At 37.3% G+C, this 17,906-nt stretch overlaps 1 long non-coding RNA gene across 1 annotated transcript; it reads left to right on the forward strand.

The window, feature by feature from the left end:
- The first annotated feature begins 14,219 nt into the window (after positions 1-14,219).
- LOC131030963 (uncharacterized) lies at positions 14,220-17,662 on the forward strand. The gene is made up of 3 exons (XR_009102960.2): positions 14,220-14,320; positions 16,928-17,049; positions 17,206-17,662. It is a non-coding gene; the product is annotated as an uncharacterized LOC131030963 (long non-coding RNA).
- The last annotated feature ends 244 nt before the right edge of the window (positions 17,663-17,906 follow it).

Genomic DNA, 17,906 nt, shown 5'->3' on the forward strand with positions numbered 1-17,906 from the left:
ATAGCTGGTATTGTTCATTAGCCATGAAGAAATCAACTTATAAGAGCACACAAAAGAGTTGTGCAGAGATGGAAGGATTTATTCATGATATTCAGTTGAAGATCCTTGCCTCAATTGAGGAGTTATTAGGAGTTGATGTCAGTGAAGCCAGTGGGTTACACTTAGCAGAATTAAGAGACAAAATGAAATTCATGTATTTCAATCAATTGGACTCTTTGAAGAAGAGTCAGATAGATGACTTAGTCTCTTTGTTGATTCATGTTCATGATTCGCAGAAGCTCATGCCAGATTGGGAGAACATTTGGATGCTTGCTCGGATGCATTGGACGTGATTGATTTACAACAGGATACCTTACCTAGCATTTATGTGGAGGAGTTAGATTTTGTATTAGCTAGATTCTTGGATTATGCTGTGAGAGAAAGGGATGCAGGACGAAATCTTCTAGAAGATTCCCTATTTGATGATTAGGTATCTTTCTATTGGACCATATGTTGGTAGCACCATTATTATGTAAACCCTAATTAGGGCAACTCTAGGGATTTGTTGGCATGATCTTGGCCCTTGATTTAGTTTTAATCTTGGCCATCCATTCTGTATGAGAATCTATATATACCTCATTGCCTCTCATTTGTAAGGGAGAAATTTTGTATAATTGTTAGTATATGCTGTAGCTTTTGAATATAAATCATTGTTCAACTTGATGATGATTTTGTTTAAGTGTTGTTTTGCATTCAAGGTTCTCAATTCCCCCAAGTTAGATTAGAATTTTCTTTCAATGTTTGTTAGATTGAATGAAAGAATTGTTTAGTATATTTGTGTGGAATCTATCAATCCATACCACTAGCCCCTTGCTTATTGTAAGTGGGTCGTGCATGGTCAACTAGAAATTTATGCAAGCTTAACTTCAATTATTATACATCCATTGTTATGCATCAACTTGGATGGTCTCAATGTTTGTCGGTAATAATTTGAAAATCTATGAAAGACACCTTAGATGATTGCACTAAGCTCGTGTCAAAATCTGTTCGACTTGATGGTGAGACCTTGCCTAGTTTGATTCCACTAAATTTGTTCATCATTTACTACATTCCTAGGCTTAGAATAGATTTCCTAAACCCCTATTCCCTTTTTTTAGAAAGTCTTGTTAGAATCAAGTCAAGAACTACATTGCCAAATCTTAAGTTATCAGCATACTGTTGTGCGAATCGCACACCCATCCCCGTCTTAGACAGGGACCCCCCCCCCAGTTTGTGCCTTTCTGTCCTGACCCTGAAATTTGGCTAAGTCTAGAATTTCCTGATCCTGAAATTTGGCTAACTCTGAAAAACTGAGGAAACCTCCAAAAACTAGAATTTGCAATATAACTCCTGGAGGTCTGAAACCACTCTCAAACATCCTGAAAGTATATATGGAATATAACTTAAAGTATAAGAAAGGAGAAGGATACTTAAATGTTATATTCCATTAAATGATCCTCCGGGGAGATCTGGACAAACTTGCCCAAGTGCCCAAGCTCGCACTTCTTGAGAAAACGTTTAAAATCGCCCAAAATGCCCAATTTCGGACCCTGGGGCCAAAATGTGAAAAAGTTCAAAAGTTGCGAAAAAGCCCCCAGAGGTCCGAAAATCACTTAAGTCTCCCAATTTCAGACCCTAGGCCAAAAAGTGAAAAAGCTGGCAAAACTGGCTGGAAGTCCGAAAAAGTGAAATGTTGCAAAAGTTCCTTCAGGTCCTAATTTCACTTAAAGCACCAATTTCGGACTCTAGGGCCGAAATTCTAAGTTTCTTCTAAATTTGCAAAACGCGTTTATAGGTCCGAAATTCTTCTGAAAATTACGAAATATGCCTTATGGTCCGAAAATGCCTTTGGGCAACAAAGCGCGAAAACTCCAAAATCGCAAAGGCAGAAAAGTGTGCTAACACTCCGAAATCTTCAAAATCGCGAAGGACGCCTTAAGGATCCGGAGTTTGCTATAAATTGGCAAAAGTCTCTAGTTCGCTAAAGCACCTTTGCTCTGAAATTTGAAATAATGGCAAATCACAAGAGGCGTTGAAGCTCCGAAATGTGTAAAAACCCTCTATGTCCGAAATTCGCCTTAAAATCCTCATTTTCGGACCCTAGGGGCGGAATGTGAAAACGTGAAATCTTGCAAGGCTCCTCCAGGTCTGAAGTTCGCCTTAGACACCCATTTTTGGACCCCAGCCCCGAAATTTTAAAAACCCATCAAACTTGCAAATAGTATGAATGCTCCGAAAATATCTCCAAGGTTGGAAAATGCTGGGAGCTCCGAAATTTGTTTAAAATTTCGCAAAATATGCTTCAAAACGTTGAAAGCTCCAGAAGGTTAAAATTGCGAAAAATACCTTGGGCACCAAAACGTTAAAACCTCCAAAAAATCCGAACTTCACTTCAAAGATTCGCAAAAACGTTGAATGGTCTGAAATTCTGGACAAGTTGTAAAAGGCGCCTTAAGCTCCGAATTTGGCATTAAAATCACGAAATTCCGAAACGCCAGGAGGTCCGAAAATGATGAAGTTGCAAAAAGTTCAAACAATCCGAAATTTCCCAAAAGGGTTCTTTAGGTCCGAAAATGCTTAAAAAGTTTGTACGAAACCCCAAGAGCTCCGAATTTCGTCCAAAACATCAATTTCGGATCATGGGGACGAAATTTAATATTTGGAAGTGTTGCAAAAATCCCCAGATGGTCCGAAATTTCACTTAAAACGCCAATTTCAAACCCTGGGGGGCTAAATTGGAGAATGTGATGAAATTTCAATAGCGTCTAAGTTCTCCAAAATTCACCAGAAAAGCATGAGGGTTAGAGTTTTAAAATTTGAAGAAGTTCCCCAGACCTCCAGAATCGTGCCAGAAACCCATTCAAAGTGCCCAAGACTCTGAAGGTAAAATCACGCAGAAGTAAATCGACCAAGGATCAGATTTCACATTCGAAGAGAAAGGAGAAGCATTTTCATGATACATCTCACAAAGAACTTCTCAAGCCAGACGCCATAATTAAATTTAATGTTTGTTAAATTAAATTATTTAATTTTTCAAATTGATTCAATGAAATAAATTGGTTGATTGATCGCAGGACGTCATCGAAGAACCAGGAGAAAAAAACCTCAAACGCAAATCAAGGAAGGATCGCAATCCAAAGCCAGGCGCTAAAGATTGGAAAAGAAAAGATGCAAGAGTGCGAGAACAACCGAGCATTGGGAACCGTGCCATTGAACAAAGATGAGGTCCACCGGCGAAATTGGAGGCAAAAGGCAAAAGAACACTCAGTCTATGCATTCTCAAGAAAGTGCACAGCTGGATTTAATTCCAGGAATTCAATTCCTAAAAAGCTGAAATTGCTTTATTGTAAACTGCCTACGGGTCCCGTGCAAGATATTTTTGTGGATAACTATTCCCAACCACCAAGAAAATTGGATAGGCCTGAATTGAAGCCAAATAGTGGCAGGTAGTTGAGATATTTGTTGGTTGGATAACTGAGAATTATTTGGGCATGGGTTAAAGCTGCTAGCTTCTAGAAGGCAGATCAGGACCCTTGGATGCAGTCCATCCTAGCCTTCGGTTCAAAATTGTAATATCTATAAAAGGCAGAGGCCTTTCTTTTGTAAAGGGTTAGAGATTGTTAGACAGTTAGATGGTTAGATAGTTAGATTTTAGAGTTAGAATAGGTTAGATCTTAGCAGTAGCATAGAGATGCTGCAGAAATTGTTGTAATAGGCAGTTGAAATCAATATATAAACATTGATTTGGTGTTTATTGTCTTGTTTTCATCCTGTTTGCATGGTTTCTCTGAGCGTTTTAGATAGATCTTTCTATTTTGGGTGTGCAGGTATTTGATAGATTCAGGCTCATACCACTGAGGATATGCTGATTGTGTATCCTTTTGTGTGGTTAACCTGAGCCTTCGATTGTGCTTAGTTCAATTGTAGGTGTCCATCTGAGCTGCGCCAGAATTGGGTGCTTAGTCGTGCGTCTCCAATCTGAAAATCTTCCACGTTCCTTTGAAGATTGCACCGTTCCTGCAAGGTTGTGAGCTATTCTGGCCAAGCAGGAATTGGTTATGTGGAATCCATCTACCCGCATACCCGTGTTGTTAGTTTTAGATCTCCTAAACCTTTCCTTTTGCTCTTTATTGCGTAATTCGAGAATCACAACAGACTAGCTTGTTGCAAATCATAAGTCCCCTTGTGTTTCCAGCATAAACACATCAAGCCACTGAGAGATCCCGCAGTCAAGACCTGACAAAAGAAACCTTGAGGTTATCCCCTTTGATCAAAGCGTAGAAAATAGCATTAGGGATTCCCTTATTTCAAGAGAGGGTAGGATACTCAGTGAGTTTATTCTATTCTGCGTTGGCCGTATGGAGTTTGCAGCGATGCGATTTTAGACACATCAACACATACCCATTCCATATTCTTGATACGTAAAGCTGATTCGAACAATTGTGTAAATCCCCAAGTGAAAACAACAATTCACATCAACCATTGAGTTACCCACTCATCAAGCCCTGACTGTAGAAACCTTGGAATCATTTTAGTTGATCTTACTCTTAGCATCTAAGGTGATTTTGTTCAAGAGGGGGTAAAATGCTTTGGTGTTTTATTTTGACGCTTGCATGTGCATAAAACACACATCAACAGGACCCAGAGGTTAAATTCAAAGAGCTTGCACAACTCAAACAACAAGGCTCCTTGGACAACTACATAACTGAATTCTAGAATCTTTTAGTTATAGTTAGTAGTATTTTTGAGAAAAGGCTAGTGATCTTATTCACTGAAGGACTTGAAGAGCCCTTGAAAGGTTGGGTTAAAGCTTTTGATCCACCCACCTTAGCTGAAGCTATCAAAATATCTAGGAGCATGGAGTTGGCTGCCCCTAAGTCCAAATTTCAGTCCAAGCCTTCTTCATTTCGTAAGGACAAGAAGAAATTTTTCCATCAGCATAACAAGTTTCCTTCCTGGATGGATGACGAGCTCCGACAAGAACTCGAGAGGAAGAATTTGTGCTATTCTTGCAGAGAAATTTGGGCCCTTGGACATAAGTGCCATGGGAAAGGTAATTTACATCAAATGGAGTCCTATTCAGCTGATGGATCAGATTCTGAAATCTCCGAACAAAAGACTGAAAATGAGGACAGCGAGTATGAAGAGGCTCCTAAAGGGCCTGAAAGTGAATAAGATGATAGAGGTGTGGTTGCTCAACTCTCGAGTATTCACAAGAATGAATCTTTTAGAGTTCGAGGAGTGCTAGGAGAACACCATGTCATAGCTCTTATTAATACAGGAGCAACTCATAACTTTATTGACGAAAGAATTGTTGCAAATAGGGGGCTAGTAACGGAGGAAGTTGATGGATTTAAAATCATGGTTGCTGATGGCTCTACAATATCATGCAATCGGATGATTTCCAACATGTCTTTGAAGTTGGCAAGCAATGGGGTTCGGGATGATTTCTTTGTGGTAAACATTGGAGGGGCTGATGATGCAGTCCTTGGCATTCAGTGGCTAAGATCCCTTGGAGAGAATCACTCTAAATATGCAAACCATGGAATTGAAATTCATGTCTGATGGGAAGAGGGTAGTGTTGCGAGGAATGTCTAATGGTGGTCTCAAAATTGTATCACTGAAGAGGATGGAGCGGCTGATCCGCTGTGACGAAGTGGAATGGGCAACAAAGTGCATAATAATGCCATCAAGTCCACTTGAAGAAAAGGGAAGCTACTCTGCAGACATTCAAGCATTAATCACAAAAAAGAGTAAGGTTTTCGGGAATCCACCTCTTGGTAGACCTCCTGAGTGTATGATCCTGCCATCTAATTCACTTGAAGAGAAAAGAAGTTATCCTGATGACATTCAAGCTTTGATTACAAAAAGGACTAAGGTGTTTGAGAATCCACCTCCTGGTAGACCTCCCGAGCGAGGTATCGAACACATTATTGAGCCAGAAGGAGCTAAGCCTGTTATGACTACTCCTTATTGGTACCCAAAGAAGCAGAAGGATGAGATTGAGAAAGCCATTAAGGAGATTCTTGACATGGGATACATTAGGCCAAGCAAGAGTCCTTTTGCTTCGACTGTAGTTTTGGTTAAGAAGAAGGATGGGACCACGCGCATGTGCGTGGATTACCGAGCACTCAATCACAAAACCATCAAAAATCAGTACCCAATCCCGAGGATAGATGAGCTCATTGATGAGCTACATGGAGCCATGTTCTTTTCAAAGATTGACCTCAAGTCAGGCTACCATCAAATCAAAATGAGGGCATCGTATGTTGATAAGACAACTTTTAGATGCCACTTTGGGCATTTTGAATTCCTGGTCATGCCTTTTAGTTTGACTAATGCTCCTGCCACATTTCAGTCTTGCATGAACAATGTTTTTCAGAAGCAGCTAAGGAAGTTTGTGCTCATCTTTTTGGATGATCTCCTTATTTTCAGTAAATCATGGACCGAGCACTTACAACATTTGGATAAGGTGCTAAGCATCCTGGAGTCTGAGTCATTGTTTGCAAAGGAGTCAAAATGTGAATTTGGCATGAGAGAGTTGCTCTATCTTGGTCACATTATCAGTGCAGAGGGTGTGAAGGTTGATCTTGAAAAGATAAGGGCTATCATTGATTGGCCTCCACTTGAAAACATAACACATTTGAAGGGATTCTTAGGTCTATGTGGTTTCTACAGGAGGTTCATGAAGGGTTACTCTCAGTTGGTTGCCCCCCTCACGGATCTCACTAGGAAAGGAGCCTTTGAATGGTCAAAAAAGGCACAAGTGGTGTTTGATCAGTTTAAAGAGATTATGAGCTCGTGCCCTGTTTTGGCTTTACCAGATTTCACCAAGCCTTTCGAGCTACAATGTGATGCATCAGGAGAAGGTATGGTTCTCATGCAAGACAAGCATCCTATTGCCTTTGAAAGCAAGAATTTGGGAGGAGCTGAAAGGTTATATTCCATATATGACAAAGAGATGCTTGCCATAATGCATGCTCTTGCGAAATTTAGACAGTACCTTGTGGGGAGTAAGTTTGTTGTTAAGACTGATCATAACAGTCTTAAACATTTCATGCACCAAAGGGACCTGAATGAAAGACAACAAAAATGGGTGAGGAAGCTAGAGGCCTACGACTTTGACATTGAGTATGTCAAAGGGAAAAATAACATTGTGGTTGATGCTTTGTCTAGAAGACCCCACTTGAGCTCTTTATGTGAGCTTACTGCAAATTGGAGGGACTTGTTGCTTGCTGACTATGCCAAAAATCAGTTTGCAAACAACATTATTGAGGGTACTTTTTATGATGAAAAGTACAAATTAGTTGATGAATTGATTTTATACAAGGGAATGATGTTCATTGTGCCTGAATCTAAGCTCAAGGAGATGATTTTGCAGACCTTCCATGACATTCCTCTTGCTGGTCACCAAGGTTATTTCAAGACATACAAGCAAATCCGAGAAAGATTTTCTTGGAAAGGATTGAAAAAAGATGTCTTGAGCTACATCAAGGAGTGTCTACATGCCAAAAGAACAAAGATGAGAATACTTTACCGGCTTGTTTGTTACAATTTCTGCCCATTCCTAGTCAGAAATGGGAAAGTATATATATGGATTTCATCATCAGGGTTGCCACAGGCCATGGGGAAGGATTGTATATATGTTGTCGTGGATAGATTGACCAAATTTGCTCACTTTTTTTCCATCACCAGTTCATTTACAATAGCTCAAGTTGCTGATATGTTCTTTCGAGAGGTGTTCAGATTGCATGGATTGCCGAAGCACATTGTGAGTGATAGGGATAGCAAGTTCCTAAGTACCTTTTGGCAGGAGATCTTCAGATTATGTGGTACTGTTGTCACTCCAAGCACAAGTTATCACCCACAGATTGATAGGCAGACCGAGATTGTGATTAAGTGGTTGGAAGGCTATCTTAGAAACTATGTCTCGGAGCAGCAGAATGCATGGGCGAGATGGCTTCACATAGGGGAGTATTGTTATGACTCCTCCCATCACATGTACATCAGAATGTCACCATTCATGGCACTATACAATTATGAAGCTCCTAGCTTCGCTGATTTGATATTTGGTGATAGAAAAACCCCTCAGGCGAAGGACATGATGCAGCAGAGTCGGGATATTATGAGGTCCTTGAGGAACAATCTCCAGCATGCACAGAATCAACAAAAGTTGTATGTTGATCAGCAGCGGATTGAGCGCACCTTTGAGATGGGCGACATGGTCTACTTGAGGCTCCAACCTTATAGTCAATCTACTCTCAAGAAGAGTGGAGCTGAGAAACTGAAGCCACATTTCTACGGACCTTTCAGAGGTAATATAAGAGTTGGGGAAGTGGCATATGAGTTGGAACTTCCGATGAGAAACATAATTCATAATGTATTTCATATGTCTCACCTTAAGAAGGCTCTTGGACATAATGTAGTAGCTTCAACGGAGTTGCCTCCACTAGATGAGGAGGGAGAGTTGGTTTTGATTCTTGAAGCTATCATTGACTTTAGGGAGCATTCTTTGAGAAAAAAGGTGATCAAGGAGTACATGATCAAATGGAAGAAATTACCAGTTGACGATGCTACATGGGAGAATGAGGAGATTTTGCAGCATCCAGGCTTGCAATTGCTTAAGGGCAAGCAATCTTGGGGAGCGAGGACTGTAATGTCCCCTTCTCAGTAGGAGGTAATAAGTGGTCCATTAGCCTATCCTGGAAATCCGTAGGCTGACTGGAATAAGGAATTAGGGTTTCCTATTTTCTAGGAAGATTCCTCATAGCCTTCAGGGATGTTCTGGTTGGAGTTCGACAAAAAGAATTGAGGTTTCCTTCTAGCTTTTTTGTAAGCTTCGTAGTGGTACGACATGCAATCAGTTCAGGGGAGTTTACAAAACTTACTATTTTTAGTAAGTTGATGTCAGATGACTAGAATTTGAGGTTTTTCTGGGTTTTCCGAGCTCATTCTTGGGGTTCGACGAGCATGTTTTTTGGAGTTGTTTTCATGACTTACTATTTTTAGTAAGTGTCAGTTCAGGCAATGCTATTTTTGGCAGTCTTGAGCAGAGCTCCAATCCAGTTCAGATTAGTGTTTTCTGCACTTCAGTTCACATGGTTGATTTGGCAGCGATCAGTGGTTGATCTATAATTGCTAATTAAATATTAATACTTTATCCTAAAGTTTGATATTTAATTATTTCACTGATTATTTTTGGAGGTATGACTTAGGAAGGAAAAATTATATCATTTATCTTAAGTCGACATCTTGATTTTCAGTAAGACAAAGGAGGAGCATCTGTTGTATATGTGAGGCAAGTTTTGCAAAGGTTGAGAGAAGAAAAGTTACTGATAAACATTAAGAAGTGTAGTTTTATGAAGGATGAGTTACTTTATTTGGGATTTGTGATATCTACGGATGGATTAAAGATGGATCTTGAGAAGGTAAGAGCAATTGTTGATTGGCCGACATTGGAGAGCATTGGAGAGGTAAGATCATTTCATGGGTTGGCTAGTTTCTACCAGAAGCTCATCAAAAAATTTAGTTCAATTTGTAGCCTTATGACAAAAGCAATGAGAGGAGATAGAAAGGATTTCAAGTGGACAATTGGAGCAAATAGGATCTTTGAATTGTTGAAGCAAAAGGTGATAGAGCAGCCTGTGTTGGCTTTACCAGATTTTAACAAAGACTTTCATGTAGATTGTGTGCAATTGTGATTTGAAAAACATGCATTTCCTCCATCCAGACAAGGGGTCTTTCTAAGGCAATTCTCGGTGAGGTGAAGGTCCTTGTCTAGAGAATATTTACAATACATTGAATTAGGTTTAATTGCTCTGGTGGCAACTAGTGTTTTTTTGCTTTATCTTTAGGATATTCTTTCTGAATATGACCTTCATTACAATAGGTACACCATATGCGTTGAGGTTTAGATAACCTTATCTGTTATATTGCTAATCTCTTCACCTGTGCTCTTGTAGACTTTCCAACATATTTGTTTTCCTATCCTTTTCCAAAGTTCTCCATGTTTGGGCCTCTATTCGGTAGGCCATTTGAATCATGTTTCAATATTTATAAAAATCTCCACTCTAATCTGATTATAATGTCTTGGTTTAGTCCAGAAATGAACCTTTCTATTTTTTTATTTTTTTTTGTCAAGGGCTCATCCAATTTCCGATGTACCTCCTTAAATTTTCTATCATTTTCTTTAATAGATGTTGTACCCTCAGTCAAGTTTCTCATTTATGTAACACTTTTGTGGGGACTTTTGGTGTCCCAAAATTTAGTAAATACCTAGTGTTTACTTCATTCCAAGTTGCTGAATGTTGAGGATAGTGTTTAATGTACCATTCCAACTCTTCTCCTTGCACTAATCCTACAAAGTCCAACAACCTCTCCTTATCAACAAATTTACAAATCTTTTCCCATATGGATTCTAAGATAAAGCAATGTTGTCCGACATCGGTGGTATTAGTTTTGAAGATGAGGATCTTGATGGTTGTGTCCATATTGATAGATTTTACTCCTGGATTATTTGATAATTGTAGGTTAGTTACTGGTTTTTCATGCGGTAGTTTCTTCACTTTCCTATTAGTATTTTGGGGCTTGTCTTCTCTGCCCTTGTCTCTTTCTAGTTTGATATCAAAATACTCTTCCACAAGTATCTCGTTCCACGGTATCTCTTGTTCACAACATGTTCCAGTTTTTTAATGCTCTTCTTTTCTCTCTTCTTGTTTTTGTGCTTTATTTATCTTGATTCTCCTACTTTTGTATTTGGCTAGGGATGGGTCCTGGTTCGGGAGTTGTACCATTTTGAAACCTCTTTTCATTCCTTGGTTTGTAAAAGACTTCTTATTTGGCTGCAACTCTTCATTAATCCCTTGATTATCCTCTTCTTCATTCCGACTATCTTCTCTTAATCCCACTTAGATTAACAAAATCTTCCAAATGTTCATCATCCAGAATGGAGTTCTTTCTGGAGTTTGCAAGCACCTTGAACTTCTTTTCCAATCTAATTGTGTAATTAGTGAAATCTTTCAAGGAGTGTGGTAGGGTAGGAGCCACGTTGCTACTACTTGACCCTGCCAACAATCTCTTTCTATCATATCCTTCAAAGGTTGATTGGATCCTGCTTACCATTCCTTGTAGTTTATCAAATCTCAAGTTCATGTCATTTGGGGCATCATTTTCAGTTCTACTCTTTTCTCTTTTTTTGGTAGTACCCATATCAGTGCGCTTAGCAACACCCTTATTGGCATGCTCATCTCTTCTCCTATGCCCTTCTTCTCTCTCCATTGTTTGTTTGAATCTCCTTTCCTCTCTGTTAGGACTGGCCATTATGTCTATCTTCTTGTTCTAGTTTTCTCCTTGATCTCTCTTAAATTCTTGTTATCACCTTTTGTCATGGGTGTTTGAGATTTGGCCTTTCATTACTCCTATATTGCATCCCATGGTGGTTATTCATTTAGTTTCTTCAACAGTCACATGTTTTCATGTTTTTTTCCATTCCCCATCCCTTTGGTGGTTGACCCCCTCTCATTGGGTAGATGTCAAGAAGATAGGAATTTTGTCAATTGTGTTTCATTTCTTGTCCTCCTCTTGATCTAGTAATGGTTGGATTTTAAAATTTTGTTCCACAAAAATCCCAATAGAAGCAACCAAACCAATGTTAGCAAGAAATCTAAAGGAGACAAACCAAATTTTGTTTGCAAAGAATTTTTGCAATTGTAGTCTAATAATCCCGGACTAAGTAATTGAGGTAGTAAATTGAGTTATTCTGGATCTAATCTAGCCACTTAAACATAAAGAAAACATCATACACAATATTAGGCCTGATAATCAGATCTCATATATTTATATCTCAATATATTAAGTATATTCCCTTATATCTCCTTATACTTTATATCTTCTATCTAACCTTTTCCATTCTTCTTTCACTATTCTTCCACTTGGTTACTTGATATCTCTACTAATATCCCCTAGTATGGACATAGCCCTTAGATGATATCCCTAAAGACTACTCTATTTCCTAAGTTACATATTTCGAAACTTTGTTACCGGATTACACCCTTATATCTCTGGACCGGTGTTTGTATCCTATTTTCCGGTTAACAAAGGGCAAATAACGTTTTATCTTATTTTTTTGTTTTACTTTTCCCTCAAAGTAATAAAATAATAAAGTGTTCTTTTGGACTAACTATTAGGTCCTTGTGTCTACTAACAAACTAATCTTCACTTATATCAACCATTTTAAATAATTAAACATAAAGAGATGCATCATTTCATGAAGACATAATGATATAAGATGTGAGTGAGTTTTGTGGAGATAAGGGTGTGGAGTAAAAAGTGTTGAATAAGAAGATATAAAAGGGTGTAAGAAATGAGTATAAAGTAGAGGTGTTATTAAGAGTTATCTTTCTTGGCAAAAGACATCTCCATTCATGAGTTCATTGAAGCTATAGAAGGCATTTGGAAAGTGGTGAAATAGGAGAAAGTAGAAAAAACAAGCATACCAAATACACCAGCAAATCAAGAGAAAATTTTAAGAAGAGTATATGTAGAAATGAAACATAGAGGAGAGAATAAATGAGAGATTACAGGCAGAATTGAGAAGAGTTCTGAAGCAAGATTTATAATCAGTTTGTGGCAGATTTGGAATCAAAATTATTGTAGATTGGTGACCAAAGTCATAGCGGAATTTATGAAGAGAAAATGAATGAGGGGTTGGTGCCTCTAGTGGGTTGGTACTAAGGAATTGAATGAGGACTTTGTGCCTCTAGTGGGTTAGTGCTCACAAATTGAATGAGGGGTTGGTGCCTACAAAGTTGTAAGAAGAATTTATTTAGAAGCAGTATTATGCCGTGGTTTTCTCCCATAAAGGTTTCCATGTAAATTGTATGTTCTACTTGTGTTGTGTAATTGTTTCATCTTATGTTATTGGTATTGTGCAATTAATATGCTTATGGTATTAAGTTTGAAAAAGATTGTTATATTCATTCACCGCTTGCCTTGCATTCTACCCCACTCTCAGTATAACCATGTGCTCATCACCTCCAACATGCTCCCCTTCACCAAATAATACACCTCTTCAAAATGGTTGGCCAACAAGAAAAAATAATTTTATTTAAAATCAAACATGCTTACCAAAAATGGGTGCCAAACACTATGAAGTTGACCCAACAAATTTGATTTAATTGCATGCCCAAAGTGGGTCAACCTTCTTGAGATAAAATTTAAATGCATTGTCTTTTGATCTCATAATTGTGTCGGCCCAAGAGGGAAGTAATATATCTATTTTGAAATTTATTTCCCTAGAGTGGAGGTCAGCCAAGAATAGAATATTAAAGTAAATCTTATCTAGGGTGCCAAATATGGGAGGTCGGCCAGTATTATAAGTTTGTCTTGGATACCAATGTGGAGGAGGTTGACCATCATAAATAAACAATTTATTTAGACAATTTAAATTCAGATTTTCTACAGATATGATTTTTTATAGTTTTGGTTTTCTTCAGCAAACATTTGACATCATTGACAAAAATTTCCAACAATTATTTTTATAGTTTTGAAAAAGTGGACGTGTATCAGTGTAGCATCTCTACCTCAGTCAATCTTAGGGTTGGTTACCTCGCTTGATTAGTCTTAGGTTTGTACCTTTCTCGATTGATCGGTCTTGAGTTTGTACCTATGTTGCTAGATTTTTCTTTCAATGATATGCCACTCAACTAGTTCCATATCTCTACTTCAATAGATTGTTCTATATGAACTACTCTTTATAACATATTTATTCTCTTAATATTAATGATTTTATTCTTTATACCTTACATTGGGTTGGTTGAATTGATTATGAGAACAAGTGACATTTGGTGGGATGAAGAATTTCCTTTAGCTTTCGACTTGCAATCTTGAGTAAGGTATGGAGAAATTATAAAATTTATTTAACTTTCAATTTGCAATCTTTTTTTTTCTAGAATGGTTGCTATGCAATAGCACTTGTTTATGATATAATGTTGATTCTTTCTTTAATGGGTTTCCTTAACCTTTAGTTAGACCATTTTATATGTATATCTCTTACTTTAGCTACTCAATAGAACATACTTAATCTTTTATTGTTTTAGATTTATCACCTTTTTATGTTACATTGGGTTGGTTTAATATGATTATGAATATGGATTTTTATTTTTACTTGGTTATCTATTTTATTCATTCATTTCTTTCATCAAACACAATTCGTTTATTCAATGCATAATTTTTTGCATATTTGTTGAAGGCAATATATGGTCCATGCCAAGTGAAGTTTATTGTGTCGATAAGTCATCCCTAGGTAATGATTCTAAATCCTATTCGTTCTTGCATAGGTTGTTTGTTCAATTGATATTACATTTTACATTTATCCCTCGTTCAATTTATAATAACCTTGCTAAGTAATTTTGTTCCAATCTTGCAATATTGCCGATTTTGAACATGAAGCATTTCGTCGAACACTTTATATATAGTAAAATATGTCATATTGATGAGTAGGAACACAGAGGGTGGCTGCTACAAGAGTTGAAAATCACAAATGTATTATAAAAAACATAGCATTGTTCATAGATCTCATAGGGACATTTTATCAAACACTTCGCATGCAATTTGTATTTGAGAATAACTTGCAAACTTTCTATGGAAAATATATTATGGTATAGGCTCATAATTAATTTCCTCAATGTTTATGTCCCAATAATAATTTGTCTGCACTAAATTATTGAAACCAATATGCAGTAGATAATATTGAAATCGCCTTGGGAAGTAATACAATTATAGATACCAAACAGTCTGAAAATCCCAACAATTATGAGTATTTAATTGCTATTGTTAAAAAGTCCAGTAAGCTCCCATTCACCACCTTTGAAGTCTGTACAACACCTTGATGATTGGAACATTTCATTTATTGACTGGTACGACTCCCATATTGATGGCCCTCAGACTTCTGTGGCATGAGATATATAGATGGTTCATAATAGATTAATTGAGGAATCAGGTCTGGTCTAGGTGTTTTGTGGCCTTTGGAAGATAAATTTTTAAATTTGAGTTTAACTTTAAGTTGATTACGTGTGCCATAGAAAAGACAAATGACTTGTCAGATTAAAGGTAGTCTATGATTAGTAAGAAGATCATTAAAAGAAACTTGGGGAGGATAACAATGATATTTGTTGATTGAACGCATCATGGGGACTAGTGGAATATGAAAAGAGTACAGACTAGGTGTGTAACAAAAATTCAAGGATGTGAACAGTACGCTAAGAAGGACCTGTTAGTTGATCCTCTTGAATCCATCCCTTAAAGTTTCTTCCCCTTCTAGTGAGGGAGTGTCAAGGTCAGGTGCAGTGCTTCAAGGCAGCCAGGTCTGCTTACAAAGAAATGGACGTTTCATAAGACAAACTCTGCAGTTGAGATGAGTTGAACTATCTCTTCTGCATATCTATAAAGGCAGGGTGGTGGTGGGAAGACTTTGCGATGCCAAGTGCCCTGTAAATCAGCAGCATATTTGAACTAAAACTGGGCAAAATGCTTATAAACCTCTTGAAGTTAGAGTCTAACAACGAAAAAGACGAGGAAAATTTCTCAATCCACAATGAAGAGGAACCATGCAATTCTATGACCCTCTTATCCTATTTTTCTTGAAGATATGAACAGAAAATATCACTCTCTAAAGCTCAATGCCAATCTTCAATAATTGTTTGTCTTCTAACCTAATGTGAATCAGCTTGAATCAAATTGCCAACCCTTCAAGTGATTCATAAATCTCTCCTTCCTTCTCAAGTTCCAACCTCTACCTCAGTACTGTGCTCAAATTTCACTCATTGAAGATTTCTGCGCTGCTCTGATGTCAGTAATTCACTCTATTGTGCTTCCCTGTTGTAGGCTTTACCTTGGATCCTGCAGGTCTTCTTTCTTTCCCTCGCCTATTTTATCTAAACCCATATCCAATTTTAACCACCTGAACCCATCGTATCATCTTTGTCTTCCTTCTACTGAAGCTTTTGTTGGTCACTCTCTTGGATCTATAATTCCATATCCAGAAACTTTATACCAAGGCGATCCTTATTTGTTGGCTATACTCTATGAAACTTCTGAAGTTATATGGCATCAGAGTAAAAATCTGAAGGATGCTAAGACTCATAGTCTTTACACGGAAATCAGTATTCTATGATTTCCATGTGCTGGAAAAATACTAGGGAGTGGACTTGATTCAACAAATAATTATTCACAAGATCAATGTTATCACTGAAAATCGTGAAACTGCAGTCCTGGTAGTTAATTTCTTGGGCGTTTCAAGAAATCAGTGGAATTGAATTGTTGAAATTATTCAAGTGGCAAAAGACAATCAACCTCTGACAAATGCACTCAACGAATGAGGAAAGTCATCCTCACCTTCCATATGGATATCACTGTACTGAGAAGAAATGACTATGTTTTGAAATGTATCAATGGCTATCTTTATGTATATACATCTGTTGTTCATAGCTTGATATTCATGGTTTTTGGTCCCTTCAAATATGTATTCAAGTCTATGACAACAATTATTTTGACCATCTTGGTTGATTGTTATCTCAAATTATATATCTTTTTGCAATCTTCGGTTATAAATCTGTTCACCTATGTATCAGGTGATATAGTTTCAGACGATGGTCCAATTTTCAATCCTAGCCCTTTCTTTGGAACTATCTTTTCACCATAAAAAATGTTTTTGTTTATAAAGAAACAAAATTCCACCTCAAATAAATTATCTTTGAACTGCAAGATAGTCTGACGTATTGTTTTAAGATCATATGACCATCTAATTAGGCAAGTTTCTATCATTTCTTACAACTAGTTGTATTGACATTGCAATTGCATGTTGGGGCAAGTTTTGTGAAGTCCAGCCTGATCAAAGATTGCAAATTTGTAGGTTTGGACTTTTGATATCATTCAATCCTGTTGGCAATGAACTCTACATTGAAATTATTGCTTTGAGGGAAGAGAGAACAGTTCCAACGTTGCTTGTGGTTGATAATGCTATGCTCCTAGCATGTGAGATTCACAGTTACCCACTTGTATAAATCACTTGTTACAAAAATTGCATCCAAGTTCATATTATTTGAGATTAATAGTCATCTTTACTCTGAGTAGAAAATTGCTATGTTAATTCTAACATATTCCTTGACATTGAACAATGTTGTTTTGTAGGACACTAAGTGGCTTTAACTTGATTATGATATCTTACGATGATGCAATACTGGTAGGTCATCGTAAATGGCAAAGGATTCTAAGATCTAAGGTATTTGGATGTATTGACTTACATGATGCAACACTGCAAGGTCATCACGAGCATTCAATGTGGCATTACATAAGAGAAGAATCCTTATGCATAATTATTTTTTTTCATACCTGCAGAAATATCACATTTAGGGAGGGTATGCAGGATTCTAAGATCTAAGTTATTTGGATGTATTGACTTACATGATGCAACACTGCAAGGTCATCATGAGCATTCAATGTGACATTACATAAGAGAAGAATCCTTATGCATAATTTTTTTTTTTCATGCCTGCAGAAATATCACATTTAGGGAGGGTATGGGCAGAGCTTGAATAATTTTTAATGCTAAAATTATTTCAAAATGGTAAATAATAAATTTGAAAAGTCTACAGTTGTTTTTTCTTTTGTTTTGGAAATCGTCTTCTTTTTAATAAATGTTATGTCAAAATGGAAACAATAACAACTATTTACTACATATTGATATCTTATTTCATATTCTTGGAAATGTATATAAAAGGCCTTGAGTACTTTTTAACCAGGAATTGTTTGGACGACTGTTTCTCAGTTGAACTCTGTTTTCTTTTTCCTGTTTGTAGTGCACTTTTTAGATGATAAATGTGTCTGCTTTT

This window comes from Cryptomeria japonica, chromosome 5, assembly GCF_030272615.1.
Source record: "Cryptomeria japonica chromosome 5, Sugi_1.0, whole genome shotgun sequence".
Classification (NCBI taxonomy): domain Eukaryota; kingdom Viridiplantae; phylum Streptophyta; class Pinopsida; order Cupressales; family Cupressaceae; genus Cryptomeria; species Cryptomeria japonica.